General features: G+C 42.1%; 1 protein-coding gene across 5 annotated transcripts in view; it reads right to left on the bottom strand.

Annotated features, from left to right (window-relative positions):
* jcada (junctional cadherin 5 associated a) overlaps positions 1–16,000 on the bottom strand; it is a 233,742-nt gene that overhangs the window by 114,554 nt on the left and 103,188 nt on the right. The window contains exon 1 of one of the 5 annotated variants that reach the window (XM_043690568.1): positions 12,919–12,972. The exons of 3 other annotated variants lie outside the window; for them this stretch is intronic. The gene's annotated coding sequence lies outside the window, so the exon portion shown is untranslated. Of the gene's footprint in view, positions 1–1,530; positions 1,727–12,918; positions 12,973–16,000 lie in introns of those variants that run through there. One more of the 5 variants, XM_043690572.1, reaches the window with a different exon arrangement.

Below are 16,000 nucleotides of genomic sequence, written 5' to 3'. Positions count from 1 at the left end.
TTTAAACCTGACCCCAATCTTATGGATAAGAGAGAATACACAGGGTGTGGGAGATAATAATATCAGATTGGGCAAACCAACCCCAACTCAACCACATTCCCAGTCGACACAATGTTTACAAAGGTGATTCGGGCACCAGATAAGGCTTTTGCGAAAGGCAAACAGGATCTACGTAACATGCTGAATTTGCACTGCTGTTGTGGTCTCCTGCTGCCACGTATTGCCTCCTGTTGGCCAGGCAGGCAATCAATCTAGCTGGCTGTCATGTGGCAGTCTGAACAGAATCAAGTAAATGACGTGCTAGGTAAAAACAAGGACTGCAGATGCTGGAAACCAGAGTCTAGATCAGAGTGGTGCTGGTAAAGCACAGCAGGTCAGGCAGCATCCGAGGAGCAGGAAAATCGACGTTTCAGGCAAATTCCTGATGACGGGCTTTTGCCCGAAACGTCGATTTTCCTGCTCCTCGGAAGCTGCCTGACCTGCTGTGCTTTTCCAGCACCACTCTAATCTAAATGACTGGATCATCAGGACCTGTGCCCAATCTGTTTGGGTTTGTAGTCTGTTATCCAGCTCCACAGCACTCTTTCCACCTCCCCATTAATACTGGGATCCTTATGTTAGATTGCTGTGGAAAATCCCACTTTAGATCTTACGTTTGATGTTGGTGAAAGGTAACTTTGGAGTATTTCCATGTCTGAAGTGCTGTCTATCAAGCAGTGGGGGTTGGGGAGGAGGGTGGCTGGTGAAAGTTTTGCAGTGAACTGTCCTGAACAATGGTCCAAGCAGATTTTGTTTTTTTTAACAGACTAAAGACCCTTTGTAAAGAATTGGCAACTCATTCAGCCTGTTATATGTTATTGTTTTGCTGCAAAGAGCTACAAACAGAGCTACTAGGTCAGGCAGCTCCACCTGCATTGGAGCTTATCCAATCTAAAGTGACGCATGACGGAACTACATTGAATGATTTTTCTTAGTGGTACAATTGCAAAATGATTCACAGGCTGATTGAAGGAAGGAATAATAAAATGCCACAGCAAAACATTCAGCAGTTAGATTATCTACAGTGTGGAAACAGGCCCTTGGGCCCATCCCATCATCCAAAGAGTAACCCACCCAAACCCATTTCCTTCTGAGTATAGCACCTAACATTATGGGCAATTTAGTATGGTCCATTCACCTGACCTGCACGTCTTTGGACTGTGGGAAGAAACCAGAGCAAACCCACGCAGATGCGGGGAGAATGTGCAAACTCCCCACAAACACTGGCCTGACGCTGGAAACAAATCTGTGAGGCAGCAGTGCTAACCACTGATCCACCGTGCCACCCCAGTGGCAGTGCCAGAAAGTACCAATACATAGTCTCTTATCACATTGAGCATTTACCAGCCTGTGCAGCTGACCGGAGTTCACTAGACTATGGCTTTCCAGAATTGTTAAGAATCCTTGGCTGTTAGAATCAACTATTGCATCTCAATGTTTTGACAGCCAGAGACAGCCGACTCAGCAGCAGCTTCTTTACCACTGACCTACCTTTTCCTTCACATGACTGCAGCTTGTGCATAAACTTCTGATAGTCTTCTTTCCCTCGGTTTAAGAAAAAAAACCGAAGTGACTACGGTAGGACTTCTAAAAGGGGAGAAAAATACTCCGTGAAGGTTATGAAGAGTCAGGAGGTCAAGAGGAACCATCTGTTGAACTCAGAGCAGTTCAGCAACTCAGTGCACGAAAGGGGAAAAGAGGACAACAGCGAGGCAAACGACCGCAGATAGAAACATGGCCCAGGGAAAATGCTTTGTCTGAACAAAATACAAGAGAACAATTGTTTCCTACTGGTTTGAACAGACCCTCACTCTTCAAGGTTAATTGGTATGGATTCTGGCCAATGTCATTAGAACAGCATTACAGCAGCAAGACCTCACAATGTGTATATGACGAGCAAAGTATTGTCAGGAAGCAGCCAAAACTACTTGTTCAGCACAAAAAATAAATGAACCTTTGGCTAAAATACATAGTCATGTGCAGGCACTGAGAAGTTGTTGCACAAGAAACTTGTACAATGTTTATAACTTTCTGAAATGGTGCCCACCACTTGCCTGAAGGACAGGCAATAAATTCTGGCCAGCCAGTGGTGCGCTCAGCCCATGAGTGAGTAAGAAAAACTGGCTGCTGTGCAAATCCATGCCACTTGTAAAGCAAAAGTTAGACACCATTTCAGAAAGTTATAAAAATGGTACAACTTCTCAATGCCTGTTCATGACTGTATTTTTAGCTAAAGGTTCATTTGTTTTTGTATATGTAAATTCCATATACACTGAGAAAATACAAAAAAAAGATTTGCTATATTTAATACTCACTCTGGTGTTACCAACACAGCCCAATTGGGGTATATATTCTAGGTTAATTTAGTCAGGGTGTGCCTTAATTCAAGAACAAATCAAGGTATAAAAATCTTTTGGAATCAAAATACACTCTAATCGTCTCCTTTCATATCTATCTGTGTTGTTGCCAAAACAAGGCTTGGAGCTGTTCTTAAGAACCAGTGTGAATGAACTGATGTAAACTACATACTTAAGTCTGAAATATCAAACAATGTTAATGCAGACACCCCAGGTGGAATCTTCTCCTTAAAAGATGCTCAGCATCAGGACTATACAGGAGTCTTGACCCTAATAGTGTCCAAATGCCACCCATTTTTGTGATTGATTGTCATTCCACCTCTTATGGGGGTAGGCTCTGCAGACTAGAGTGCCAACTGGAGACCGGGGAGGAGGGTACTGCTGATGTAAGTGGGGAAGAGTGAGGGCACTTCACGATGGTGTCTTCTGAAGATTTCTTCAGTTGTTTAAAATTTTAATGATGGTCACAGCTGCTGCTTGCCATCAATATGTAGGGGAGCCCAACTCCACAAGGCCTCCACCCATATGGCTCTGGGGGTTAGGGTGAAACAGAAACTAAAAGAGTCCTTTACTGATTGAATTGTCCTTTTGTTTTCTTTGCAGTTAAGTTCATCCTGAGAAGCCTCATGGAAAGAGACAGACAGACAGACAGATAGAGAGTCAAAGGATTCCTCAACCACCATATCAACTACAGGCTTTGTTAAATTATCCTAATTTTAGTTTTAATTTCTCTTAATGTTTATAGAGACCAAATGTCAGTGGGATGAAGAATCCCTGCTTCATAACCTTCGCACAATCCATATGTTTAAATCTCACATGATGTATGTTTCTTTGTTTTTGTGCTACAGTGTTGGTGGAGTTGGCAGGATTCCACAGCACAGGAATCAAGTCACGGTGAACGAGGTCAAAAGGTTGCTGGCCAAGATGGAGCAGTCAGTACAGGAGTTGAAACTAGTAATGTCTGTGAGGGAGGTGACAGCTGCCATTGGGGCTTTACGAGTGAGATCCAAACCAGATTCAGAGAAGTAAATCCCGGTGTTCATCAGATAGGTGTGATCCATTCTAGATATATTTTTGCTTCTGTTTCCTTCAGGCAACCAACTCCTCAAACCTTTTGAGGTTGAGTAAACTAAATTAACATTACTGAAATTACTAATTATTATCATAAATTGCGGATCAATTCTACTTTCAAGAACTCTCAGCTTTTACCGCAACTCCTTCCCTCCATCAAAAGATCAGAAGTGGGACTGTTTATCAAAGATTGCACAAACGTAGCACCATTCACAACTCCTCAGGTACTGAAGCAGTCCATGCAACAAGATCTGATAACATCCAGGCTGGGCTGAAAAATAGCTAGCACCATCACACCACACAAATGCCTGTTTATGACCATCTCCAATAAGTGTCAATCTAACCACTGCCCTTGACATTGAATGGAGTTACATCACTGAATGCCCCACTATCAACATTTTGAGGGTGACCATTGACCAGAAACTTAATGGGATTCGTCACACAAACACAATGGCTATGAGAGGCTAGGGATACTCCAGCAAGTAACTCGAGATTAGTAGAGGTTTGAGCTCTTGAACCTGTTTCTAGGCCAAAAAAAGTGCCATCAAATTTAAGTATGAATGGCAGCTGGAAATCTAGGTGGCCAGGCCCAATGATGAAACAACTGCTGACTCATTGACTATATCTCTGTATTTTTCTGATAAAGTCCCTTGAGGTATTTGTTGCCTTCTTGAATGAATCTTCTCCATTTTGTTTTGTCACAAGCTTGGATCTTTCAGAAGCTGGTGAGGATGATTTGATTCCTTACTGGGTGCTATGAAGACATCCCGAAGGTATCTATATTGTCATCCTGGTAGTCCCCTGCTGTGACCAAGTTCTGAGCAGAGCAGTTGCTTTGGGAGCCTGATGTCAGATAAGCGAACAGCAATGTTTAGGTTCAGCAGAGCTGCTTTTGAGCTATTAGCAACTCGACACTGAACATATTGGTTTGGAAGAAGTTCTGCTATTTTAATAGGTTAATTCCAGATAACTTTCTATAAAGATGCAAGTTTTGTTGTTAACCACACTCCTAGGTTATGAAAATTATCAGATTGAAGTGCCTTGGCAGGATGTCAAAGAAGGTTTTCTGATGGCATGTAAAGTAGATTTCTAAATGGTGTCATATGAAGACCACCCAACAATGTTAAGGCAGCTCCATGGCAACAAAATGTTCTCAGAATGAGGTAGTTTAATTTAGCCGTCTTGTTGAAAGCATCTTGCAAGGTTTGAAATTGGTCCTTCTGAGTGGTCTGGAACGATGCAGTGTTTTATAATCGAGTATACACAGTGAGTGAACTTGTCAGTGGTAAGCTGCTTGTACTAAACCTGAGTCCCCACAGTCGACTGATAGAGTCAGATAGCAAAAGCTGGAAGGTATCTTTCTGCAACTTGAAGTCAGTGTCTGAGATTCTTGAAGCTTCCATAAAAAAGAGATACATACAGAGTTTCTCCAGTAGGTCGCAATTCCTGTAGGCTAATTTGCAACAGTCATTGTTTAGGCAAATTGGAAAAGGCACAGTTAGGTGTAATCGGAGCTGGCTGTATATCTCCGAGCTTGGATACGATGATTGGATTCGGTTTTGAAATTTCAATTGTGAAGTAGACCTTAAATTTTCTATTTGAATTAATAGCCATAAAAACTGAGGAGTAGAAGCAATATAAACTATATGATATAAATTAAAGGGAAAAGAGGACCTGCAAGACCTGAAGGTTCATGTACATTAATATTGGAAAGTGGGAGAACAAGTTAATAACGTTGCATTGAAACATATGAAATTCTGATTGTTATGAATAGAAACATAGAGTTAGATTTTTACATCCCTAAAAACTCAGGAATGGATCCTACAATCAGCAAAATGGAGGCCATGGGGATGGAACTTTGAATTTTTTCTCAACAAGTGTCCCACATGAATTTCCCATAGACAGGAAGAGGTTAGTGTTAGGATCAAGTTCTGATCTCTCACATATGGCCAATGATATTGGTTCACCAATGACAAGCCTAAGGTCCCACAATATTTTCATTATAGAATCCGCACAGTGTGGAAACAGGCCAGTCAGCCTAACAGGTCCACACCAACCGTCCGAAGAGCATCCCACCTAGACCCCTCCCTCTACCCCATTCCTTTAACCTTGCATTTCCCATGGCTGATGCACCTAATCTACACATGTCTGAACACTGTGGGCAATTTAGCATGGCTAATCCAGCTAACTTGCACATCTTTCGACTGTAGGAGGAAACTGGAGCACCTGATGAAAACCCACAGAGACACAGGAAGAATGTGCAAACTTAGGTTGGCCGAGTTTTGAAAATCGTTGGAAAATCCATCAGTTAAGAGATTTCAGGAACCATGATGGAAATCAGGTGAGGGGTCAGGAATATTCTGACAAGTAAATATCAAATGTTTTGACAACTTCAAACATGTACATTGCTTTTTGTGCTAATCAGGACAAATAGAAGAATCCCTTGCAAACAATCTCAACAATTTATACTCAAGGAGAAAGGCATGTCGAATCACTGACATGTTAACTCAGAGGGGGTAAGGTGTTGCCATGGAGAAAGCAATGGGGAACTGCAGCTGCTCAAGGCTCCAACATATTCCTTTTATTTGCCAAGTATATGTTGCTTCGAACAAGTGTTCAGGAGAAAGTGAGGACTGCAGATGCTGGAGATCAGAGCTTAAAAATGTGTTGCTGGAAAAGTGCAATAGGTCAGGCAGCATCCAAGGAGAAGGAGAATCGACGTTTCGGGCATAAGAAGGGCTCATGCCCAAAACGTCGATTCTCCTTCTCCTTGGATGCTGCCTGACCTGCTGCGCTTTTCCAGCAACACATATTTAAACTCGAACAAGCATTCATCAGGCATGTTGTGAGTTCAATTAGCAATTTTAAACTGTGTGTTAATGCAGCTATTTGTGCACTCAGGATTATTTAGCAAGGGATGTTGTGTCATGAAATCAAACAATGGAAGTTTTGGTTTGGGATTTGCATACACCCATTGGTTTGGTATGGTCAGCCCTCTGCTTATTGCAGGCAAATGAAAGGACATGTCACTTAATTTGATCAGCCATTCATTGAGCTGTACCATCCACACTGCACTGGCTCTGAAAATCATCGTGAACATTGCTCAGTTGTCTGTTAGGCATAACGTTTGTACAGAATTATAGCAGCATCCTATTCGTGGAAACTACACAAGTAGAGTCCCTGCATAGTAGCAAAAGGTCAACTGTTAGATATGATCTGTGATTGGGCACAACTTTCACTAACAGCAGCACACTGATAACCAGCTTAAGATGGTCACTACGTTTATGCTTTCTAGAATTGAGTTACATTCATATCCAGTGATGCTTCTCTTCAAACAAAAAGAATGTTTTGTTTCAATCATGACATAGCTATTGCGTACCTCAGAAGCCTGTGGCACATATAGTTCTTGGTTACTTTCTCCATGGAAAATCCTCAATTAATCAGAACTGATTTTTCAACCAGTTAACACTACTTTTTCTGTAGCATAACTTGTGACTGATATTTGGCATTTGTATTTATGAGTGGAAGATGAAGAACTTCAGTAATATGTCTCTCTTTTCAGCAATATTCAAACTCAGTACTACTAAGTGGAAGTTCCCAGATAGAATCCCGAACAATGCAGAAAGAAGCCATTCAATGAGTCAGCATCAACCCTCTGAAGGGCAACCCAACCAGACCAAAACCTCCACACAATCTCTATATTTCACTAGCTAATCCATTCAGCCTGCACATTACTCTGGGGCAATTTAGCATGGCTAATCAGCCTAACCTGCACACTTTCGACTGTGGAGGAAACCAGAGTAACCAATAGATACTGGGAGAACACGCAAACTTCACACAATCAGCCAAGGATGGAATCAAACCCAATCCGTGGTGCTGTGAGACAGCAGTGCTGATTACTGAGCCACAGTGCTCTCCCTCACATTTTCAGTCAAGAAAGGAGGAGATAGAAAATTGTGAAGTACAGGCCAGTTAGCCTGAAATCAGTCCTCATGAAATGCTGGAATCTAATGAATACTTAAAATTTGATTTGATTTATTATTGTCACATGCACCAGTGCAAAGTTTTGTTTGCATGCAGTACAGTCCCAGCTAAGAATGTCTTACACAGCCCCTAGAAAATCATAGTTTGAACAGATGAATTCAACATGATTTTCTGACAGAGTAATTGTGTTTGACAAATGTATTTTTAGAGGGTTTATCTAGTAATGGGGAACCAAAGATATGGAATATCTAACTTTCAAAAAGTGTTTGGTAAGGTAACACAAAAAAGGGAAACAGGGAAGGTAAGGGCTCTTGGATTTGGGGGTAATATATTGACATGGATTGAAGATTGGTTATTGAACAGGAAACAGAGTAAGCATGAATAGGTATTTCTAAGTCGATAGGCTGTGACTAGTGGAGTGCTGGGGTCTGTGATGGGGGCCTTGGCTATTTACGATCTATATAACAATTTAAGCATGAGCCAAGGTCTTTCACACAGGATTGTAAACCCTATTTCTCAAACCCATCAGCCAAAGCAATATCCACTCACTCAGATATTTCTGAGTGATCTCCCAATGAAGGATTCTTTAGAACTGACTCAGTAGATCCTTGGAGGGAGCAGCTCAGAGAATCTGAACTGAAGCTACATCCCATTTTGATGGCGCTTAGTTCCATATTCCAGTAAGCTCCTAACATTTTCTTGGGGAATTACAGAGAGAAGATAAGTTTGCAAGGAGCTATGGCAGGTAAAGTAGTCCCACCGAGAGTCTGTAGACTCCAGACAGAGTCAGGAGCCAAGGCTACATCTGCTAGGTTTGCCACACTCTTCAGGTGGAAGAAGGCCAAAGATTTTTTGGCTTCTTTCTCTGTGCAGCATAATTCACAATTGTCAAATCTTTGGTACAGGCCGACGACATACAGTACACTAGTTGACAGCAGATGGTGGGAATTTAGAAATCTGAAGAATCAAACCAGCTCATGGGATCTGGAGGACACATTATATGTATATATAAAACAGCAGTGGAAATGAAATCAAAGCTCATCTCAGGGTTCATATGGTGGTAATAAACGTGATTAATCTTCCTACATGCAGTGTATAATCTGATCCTTTGATTCTACTGCCACCATCTTGCTGTACTTGATTGAACTGATACTTTCTTGATAGATTCCAAATAAGTCATAAACTGAAATAGTGTTTAAAGTGTCATCTGATCCATGATATTAAATGACAGCCTCCAGCGTCATGCCCAATATGAATTGTTCCATTGGAAATTGCTGTTCATTTATTCATCATTATTAATACTTTTCAGACCATTTTTAGATTTCCACACTGTCAGCAGAATGATTATCACAAAGAGTCTCGCTTTCAGATCGACTAGAAGTAATTACAGGGATTACATAATGTATGAAATGTATCTGCGTGCTTGATTCAAAAAGGATTGTATATTTAAAGTATTCTCCAAAGATAAAACAACTGTGATTGTACTTATACATCATCCCTAGAATAGAGAGAATTCAAAATGAAATTACATTTTTCATCCCTCCCTTATTATTATCAAGGCCTCTGGAAAGGTTTATTTATGGAGATGAAGGTTAGAAATTCCTTTCTTCACTGCAGATGTATCCCTTCTGTTCCTCCCACAGCATGCAGTTTGTAGGATCTTTTTGTATGAGCCAAATTCATTAAAGGAAGCAAATCTAAGGACAGGACACACACAGAGAATATTGTTCGTACGTATCAGTCTCTCAATTTAAGTTGTAATTTGGTGAAGAGATCCAAATACACAGGGTGGAATTTTCAATTCTTAGAGGTAAAAGGATTCTGGATTAGTGGTGCTGGAAGAGCACAGCAGTTCAGGCAGCATCCAAGGAGCTTCGAAATCGACGTTTCAGGCAAAAGCCCTTCATCAGGAAGCCCTTCATCAGGGCAATTCTTAGCCCTGCTGAAAGGACATGGCCAATTGCAGGTTGGAAACGCAAATGGTGAAGACAGGGCATCATCATTCCAGAATTGTAGAATCCCTACTTTGTGGAAGCAAGCCATTCAGCCCATTGAGTCCACAGTTCCCTTCCGAAGAGCATACCATCACCAACCTTATTGCTGTAAGCCCAAATTTTTCATGGCTAATCCACCTAACCTGCACATCCTTAGATACTATGGACAATTCAGTTCAGCCAGTCCACCTAACCTGTACATCTTTGGACTGTGGGAGGGAACCGGAGCACCCGGAGGGATGAATGTGCAAACTCTACACAGATCATCACCCAAGGATGGAATTGAAGCCAGTTTGCTGGTGCTGTGAGGCAGCAGTGCTAAACACTGAGCCAGTGTGCCGCCCAATTCGGTTTCCATGTTTCTTCATCAATCAAGAGACCAGGCCAAGACTGCTCAGCCTGACCTATTTCCCAAGGTCTGCAAAGGTCTGAGGTGAGGTGACGTTTCCTAAGGCCAGGAAGAAGAGAGTAGCCTCTCTATCTGATCAGGTGTGGATGGATGAGCTGAGGAGGTCAGCAGCAGCAGTGTGACCTGTCCCACCTGGATACTTTGTACCAAGGATCCAAAGTATTTCACATCAAAACATTGCATTTACCTACTCTGTTTAAGGACAGATGAAAATCTTGGGAGGAGGAATTGCCACAAGTGTCATCAGGTCTGCTGTGTCCGGCGATCATTGGCAATTTTTGTCCCGATTATGGGGCAGGAGCTGAGGCAGACATGAGGGTAATTTCATGTTGCCAGTTAGTGTGCAAGTTTACCAGCACTGTCCATCTTTACTAGAGGTTGGATTGGGGCAGAATCAAGACATTAGAAGGTAAATTAAAGCAATTCATGAATCAAACTGGAAAATTCCTATTACCTAACGGGTCCCATGCAGTGTCAGAAGCTTTATAGCTACCTCTATGCAATGGTGCAGCAAGGGTCCAGATTGACCTAGAGGCATTACCCATTCCACTTGCTGAGCCACAGCTGTAACTATTGGCTGCCCTATGCAGGGAACCCCTCTCCAGAATGGTGGTCTGGCACCTCTGGCTGTATTCCTTAAAGTGTTCAAACTGCTCAGATGGTTCTTCAAGATTAAAGCACCCTCTCTCTCTCTCCCTTACCTACAGTGAACGCTACAGCTACTTTCTGCTTTAAGGGCCATCAACATTCCTTCCAGTTTTGAGAGCCCTCTGTCATTTCTTGACCAATCTGGGCAAAATCATCAGGTGACTTTTCCAAACAGCTTATGGGATGGAAACTCCTTATGATGCCAATGTCAGGACTCTGATCCAGAATGCAAAATCCTTCCCAATAGCTAGGGGTTTCCTTGCTGTTGCCTCACCTCTTCCTGCATGGCTTTGCAATGTATACATCTATTCTACCATGTGGTGCTATGTCACACCATTGGAATGTCATCACTGTATAACATGTGACCTGAAAGTATAAAAATCTCATACTCCATCTTACCCTGAGATCAATTGAAATATGACATGCGACTAAATATATGCTCAATGCTGCTTTATTGTAATCTAATATCTATATCAATATCATAAAAGTTAATTTATAGTTAAATTAATAAATATCTGTTGGATTCTTCAATACCACAATTTCTGTGTCCTGTTTTTTATGCTATGTGGGATAACATTGCTGCATCAGATAAAAGCCTTTATAATAAAAACAAAATACTGTGGATGCTGGAAATTTGAAATAAAGACAGATAAAATATCTTGGTGGAGGCAAAATCATATCATTTCATGGAATGTCTTCCCAAACGTGTACGGATTCCTTTGAGGAATATTGATTTCCTTCATGAATGCTGCTGGGAAATGAATAACTCTTTATCTCATAATTTCTAAGCTGTTTGCCAACTTCCAATTACAAGCCCCTCATTTGTCACTCAAGGTGAAAGCTGTCATTTTGAACCCTACAAATACAGCTGATTAATTAAAGAAGATTAGCAACAAAGCAACAGAAAAACTTCAATCTTCCATTCCTTGTAAAGGGTTCCATTCACATTCATGGGTAGTCGAATGATTTTTTTAGAATATAAAAGGTGCTCGCCTGGGATTATTCTGAAGGTCATTTTGTTCTCATTGTGTTTTTTCTTTTAACTTAACCAGCAGACTGATCAAAAAATTTCAGCTTTTCCAGCTGAGTACCACTCAGAGGAGATGGGTGGCTGTAATGAAACCTGCAGAAACCCCATGGAGCGATTCAATGAGGCAGCTAATAAATATCTGAGACAGAGCACTCCTGACTGACCTGCTGAAAGTCTTTGCTGGACCACTCGTGAAACCAAACCCAGAAACCTGACAGACTGGACAAGGTCCTGCAGGTAGAAACTTGTCAGAAAGGAGGTGGGGCATATGGAGTATACAAAGCCAAGAAAGTCACTCAAGCAGAACAGAAACAAACCGACTGGCTGGCTCAGGAGCTTAGAAAGGGAGTAACAATGTCATTAGCACAATAGCTGTTTCAGTAGCAGTCTATGAGATGTGGGAGACAGGTCTAAAGAACAGAACATCTTTAAGAAGTTGCTAAGATCCAGGGCTTGCCGTTCAGTGCACCAGTCACGAAAATGGCACGTATCAAAAACCCACATCTGGACTACAGACGCTGCCAACCTCCTGTGAATTATACATCTATTGCTCTGCTCATGAAATCCCACACCAATCAGGACAATCAGTAACCACAACAGTTTCACACACTGTAGCACATCTGGCTTCTTCCTTTCCACACATCTCTGGCTAGCCTTGGCCACAGATGGGAAAAGGAAAACTCACTGACAACCATGGCGTCAGTCTTCAAGGCACCTTATCTCGAGCTTTCAGGGGGTTTAGTATTAGCACTGGTGGACTGCTTAAGCCATTGAAGATGTTTTTGAAAGGAACTCTCCACAGGCTTGCCAGCTGCCTCCTTACAGATACACATTCTGGTTACAAATCAGAAGTACTGTAATGAGTCACATACTGGGTTTCCTTTAATGACAGACATATCTGATTCATTTGCATCATAAGCAAAATAAGCAGCTTCTAAGTCTTAAACACTGAAAAGATTAGCTTTGCAGCTATTGACAAGAGCAGTTCAAAGACATAAGAAAAGCTGTCTCTGATTTCTTTAGTAACTTTCTGCTCTTGCAGACTATTATTTAATATCCACAGTCATATTAAATCATTTTAGTCAAAGTTTAAAAAAATTATGATAAAGCACAACTGAAAGATTCTGAAAAGGTTCCGGATCTAAAATAAATGACATCTCTGTGCTTACTTTAAATAGCAAAATATTGGTTGAAGTTTAAATTACCCAGTAAACTTGTGAGGGCAAAGGATTACCATCCCAGTTACTGTAGTTTCAGTTTGACAAGACAATCCAGACTCGCTCAAACTCCTGCCTGAATTTGCAGAAACACCCCAAATGCATGTGGATTAATCTCAATGCAATTTGACTGCTGGTTTCCTGATGTAAACAGAACAGGGTCACTTACTTATTCGAGCTCATCTCAAGCCCTGGCTGCCTGCTTGCTGTGCTTGGGTACGGTAATAAAACACTGCATGAAGCAACTGCTGAGCATGCTCAGTGGAGACAACCATTCATAAAAGGAATTGTGGCTGGATTTGCTGCTCTCACCAATTCAGTATCTCTGAAGTGGCGCAAGAGCTGACAGAAACGACATTTAGCTGATGGTATTTTCCTCTCCTCCCTGTACCTTTCATCCTTCACTTAAAATTAAAGCAGTGCTTCCTCTGACAGGACAAATTGCAGGATCTAGTGTAACTCAGCTTCATTATCACATCACAAAATACTTAAGGCACATGAAATAGCTTACCCAAGAGGATTAGAATTTAAATGCCACTCTTGGGCTATCTCACTTATTATAAACCAGGGACTTTCAAGATTCAATGCACATACAGTGAGAGGTACTTCAGAAATTTTATTTGGGATTTTAGATGGAGCCAATACAAGATATCAACTTGCATTTGCTAAGAATTGGAGTAAAAATCGGGCAGGGCTCCCTTTCCTATTCAGCCCTGAGGTGAGCTTCAGAAAATTCAGTACAGTAGTGAAAACTGACCGATACTTCCGCACCAACATCAGCTGCCTCCACTTCCACTGTCACTAATACTGAAACCCTCATCAATATTTGCATCATTGTTTCGAGTTGATATCACCAGTATCCTCTGGCCTTCTAATCTGTCCTGCATCCAAATATCAACTTCATTAGAATTTTACCACTTATATTTCACCCTTTGTCTATTTTCAAGCACATCCTCATCAACCTTCAAGGCTGATTCCTGCTCTGTGTTTTCTCGTTCAGTAAAAAGTGCTGGAAGGGCGCATTGCTGTTTATGTAGCATCCAGCAACTTTGGGTGGAAATTGGGGAATTACACTTCATTGTGATGTTCCATGGTCAAATAGCCTGTTAGATTCACCAGGAAGGCTCATGCTTGAAGAAAGACCAGTCAAGCAAGCTGCTGAAGAGCTACCAATACCCAGGGAACTTTGCACAAGCAAGGGCCAGTGTTTCAAGAAAAGAAAGACTTGCTTTATGTACACAATATATTAAACCGCCTGACAACTTATAACGCAAAGTGTAGCCATTGTTGTTGTCTGATGAACTTATTCCATAGCTGATGTCAGAACCATGGGTGGATTGAGAACTGACGTGGTGAAGGACCCAACTTTGTTGAGATCCTTCAACAGACTGCCTTCATTTTCTGTTACCAATTGAGGTGATGGAATGGCCAGCCTATTCTAAAGAAGGAGGGATTCCTGATCAGAGGGAGCAGAGCTGGGATGACAATGACTCACTGGGATATGGCTCCTCAGGCTACAGCAACCACAGGACTGGAGGGGAGACGTGGGAAAGTTCTCACCAAAACTCTGTCAGTCTCTCTCTCTCTCTCTCTCTCTCCCTCTCTCACACTTATCTGGAGGTGCTGCTGTTGATCCTGAGTGGCTGCAATCTCTTTCAAGGACACAAAGAAGGGAAGGAACAACGTCTCCAAATGGTGAAGATAGAGGCAGCAGACGAAGTCAGGGGCTGGAGTGTGGCACATTCCAAACCACTGTCGATTCATCCCCATCTGATCCACTGTGAAGGGCATATTGTTTCGGAGGAGAAAGTGAGGACTGCAGATGCTGGAGATCAGAGCTGGAAATGTGTTGCTGGAAAAGCGCAGCAGGTCAGGCAGCATCCAGGGAACAGGAGAATCGACGTTTTGGGCATAAGCCCTTCTTCAGGAATGCTGTTTCGGAGGCTGTAGATCTCAGTAGCAATCTACTCAGAGAACTTGGTCCTCCTCAAGCACTAGTACTCAAACATGTCAAGATCTTCCGATCTTCTGTCTGTCGACCTTGTGTTAGAGGGCTCACATCCTTCCATCTGGATCTCAGTGTCCAACCCCTTTGTAGGGGCTGAGGAGATGGCACCTGCTACTAGTGTTGCTGTACCTAGTGTTATTCGTCAGCTTAGCAAGGTCAAGCTGGAGAATCTGCTCCAATGTCATGCAGAAGTCTGGCAGCAGCACAGTTGCAGGGAATGAAGAGCTCGACTTGTCAAGTACTTTCCAAACAATTGCCAATCACCCTTTAAGTACTGAAAGCGCTTACTGTCATAACTGCAGCTCTTCAAATTCACCGGTGAAACCCTTCCCAGCCACTGCAGAAACACTTACTGCTGTGCACTTACCTCAGTGAGTTGCCAACAGATCATTAAGCCATAAGGCCATAAGTTATAGGAGCAGAATTAGGCCATTCGGCCTATCAAGTCTGCTCTGCCATTCAATCATGGCTGATATGTGTCTCAGCCCTATTATCCAGCTTCCTTCCCGTAAGTCTTGATCCCCTTACTAGACAAGAACCTATCTATTTCTATCTTAAATACACTCAATGACTTGGCCTCTGCAGCCCTCTGTGGCAATGTGTTCCACAGATTAACCACCCTCTGGCTGAAGAAATTCCTCCCCATGTCAGTTCTAAAGAGTCACGCCCTTCACTTTGTGGCTGCGCCCTCAGATCCTAGTCTGTCCTACTCATTGAAACATTTTCTCCACATCCACTCTATCCAGGCCACTCAGTATTTGGTAAATTTCAAGCAGATCCCCCCTCATCCTTCTAAACACTTCAAGTACAGACCCAAAATCTCCACATAAAAAGCCCTTCATTCCCGACATCATTCTTAAAAACCTTCTCTGGAGCCCCTCCAATGCCAGCACATCCCTTCTTATATACAGGATCCAAAACTTTTCACAATATTCCAAATGTGGTCTGGCCAGAGCTTTATACAGCCTCAGCAGTACATCCCTGCTTATCTCACCTTCTTAAAGTGAATGCCAACATTACATGTGCCTTCCTAACTACTAACTGAACCTACATGTTAAGCTTAAGAGAATCCTGAACTAGGACTCCTAAGTCCTTTTGTACTTCAGACTTCTGAAGTATTTTCCCATTTAGAAAATAGTCTACATCTCTATTCTTCCTACCAAATTGCATAACCTCACACTTTCGCACATTGTATTCAATCTGCCACTTCTTTGCCCACTCTCCTAGTCTGTCCAAGTGTTTC

This window comes from Chiloscyllium plagiosum, chromosome 5 (genome assembly GCF_004010195.1).
Source record: "Chiloscyllium plagiosum isolate BGI_BamShark_2017 chromosome 5, ASM401019v2, whole genome shotgun sequence".
In the NCBI taxonomy this organism is placed as follows: Eukaryota; Metazoa; Chordata; class Chondrichthyes; order Orectolobiformes; family Hemiscylliidae; genus Chiloscyllium; species Chiloscyllium plagiosum.
This window is presented reverse-complemented; position numbering and strand designations above follow the sequence as displayed.